The 2,159-nt window shown below is 41.3% G+C and overlaps 1 pseudogene; it reads left to right on the plus strand.

Moving 5' to 3' along the window:
* The first annotated feature begins 303 nt into the window (after nt 1-303).
* On the plus strand, nt 304-1,311 carry LOC127663632 (glyceraldehyde-3-phosphate dehydrogenase-like; annotated as a pseudogene).
* Nucleotides 1,312-2,159: the final 848 nt, after the last annotated feature.

The following is a 2,159-nucleotide window of genomic DNA, read 5'->3' on the forward strand; positions in this document are numbered from 1 at the left end:
CCATATAGTGTGCAAAAGTTCATACAAGCACATACACATATACATATAAACCAAAAAAGGAAATCTTAGTTAAAACCTCTAGAGTAAGTAATAAAGTTAAGGAATGCTTGCAAGCACCTTATAATTCACCTTATAATATATATCAAGTATAAATAGTGAGCGATACAATTGAAAAATTGGATTAAATTAAAATTTGAAACATTTGCATTTTCAAAGACTATAAAATAATTTAAGGCTCTCTGTTCCTCTCTGCTCCAGAGACAACCACATCTTCTCATGCAGTGCCAGTGACACCCCTTAGACATGCTGGTGAAGATTGGAGTGAACAGATTTGGTCATAATGACCATTTGGTTACCAGGGCTGCCCGCTCATTAGGAAAGTGGATATTGTTGTCATCAATGACCCCTTCATTGACTGTAACTACATGGTCTACAAGTTCCACTATGACTCAACACATGGCATGTTCAATGGCAGGGTCAAAGCTGAGAATGAGAAGCTATCTCAGTAGTGATGGCAAGCCATCAACAGGAAGGCCATCCCCATCTTCCAGGAGCAAGATCTCACCAACATCAAATGGGGTGATTCTGGTGCTGAGTATATTATGGAGTATATGTGTAGACTCCAATGGAGTTTATTGGAGTCTACACAAACATGGAGAAGGCAAGGGACAACTTGAGGGTGGGCCCAAAGAGTTATCATCTCTGCTCCATCTGCTGATGCCCCTGTGTTGGTGATGGGTGTGAAACACAAGAAGTATGACAGCTACTCATTCAAGACTGTCAGCAATGCTTCCTACATCACCTACTGATTAGCCCCCTGGCCAAGGTCATCCATGAAAATTTGGCATTGTAGAAGGACTCATAACCACAGTCCATACCATATTGCTACCCAGACTATAAATAGACCCTATGGAAAGTTGTGACATGAAAGCCATGGGGCTGCGCAGAACATCATCTCTCATCCACTGGTGCTGCCAAGGCTGTTGGCAAGGTCACCTCAGAGTTGAATGGGAAGCTCATTGGTATGGTATTCCATGTACCTACCCCCAATGTTTCCATCCTAGATCTGACATGCTACCTGCAGAAGGCTGACATCAAGAAGTTGGTGAGGCAGGCATCAGAGGGCCCATTAAAGGGCATTCTGGGCTAAAATGGTGATCAGGTTGTCTCCCAGGACTTTCACAGTGATGTCCACCCTTCTACCTTTGATGCTGAGGCTGGGATCATTCTGAATGATAGCTTTGTAAAACTCAGTCCTGGTATGACAATGAATATTGCTATAGCAACAGGGTGATGAAACTCCCAGTCTGAATGGCCTCCAGGGAGTAAGAATCCCTGGATCACCTGTCCCAGCAAGGACATGAGCACAAGAGAGAGGCCCTTGGCTGCTGAGAAGTACCTGTCCCAACTCAGTCTCTAAATACTGAACATTTCCTTCAAAGTTTCTATCTCAGACTACTAGAATAATTAGAGGGGTCTAAGGACCCCTACTTTCCTGGATACTATCAATAAAGTTCACTGCAACCAACTCACCTATCTACATGCACACACAAGAAATTTAAATATAGCTGTGGACAGCTATTTGTACATCAAATTTTTGATGAATTACTTATATCCAGACTGTATAATTGATCCTATAGCTTAATAAGACAACAGATGGCCTCCTTTAAAAATAATAATGTAGGAATTTCACTATAGAAAATACGAAGCTGAAAATGAAAAAATGGACAGTATCATTATTAGTCAGGGAAATACAGATCAACATTCCAATATATGATATCTTTTACCTATCAGAACAGCTATAATAATGACAGAAAATAAAATGCTTTCAAAACTATAAGAAGTGGGACCCCAGAGGCCCTCACACAATACATGATACTATCATTGCTTTTGATTGCCAACCAGAACAAGATGGTAAAATTCTGTGGCTGCATACTGTGCTTCAAAGAATTAAGCTGGAAGTGATCTGTCAGCTTCCTGTATGTCTGCTAGCTTTCATAGTTCTGGAATGTGCTCTGTGTGCTGCTAAGGGAGAAAAGGCATCAGTGGTCTTACCCAGATGTGGATTCTTCATGTGGCAATAACCAACAGTCAAGCAAAATGTGCTCATTGGTACAATAGAGGTGAGACTGTTATGGAGACTACCAAAGACTTTCTGA

The sequence above is a fragment of the Apodemus sylvaticus genome, chromosome 13, assembly GCF_947179515.1.
Source record: "Apodemus sylvaticus chromosome 13, mApoSyl1.1, whole genome shotgun sequence".
In the NCBI taxonomy this organism is placed as follows: Eukaryota; Metazoa; Chordata; class Mammalia; order Rodentia; family Muridae; genus Apodemus; species Apodemus sylvaticus.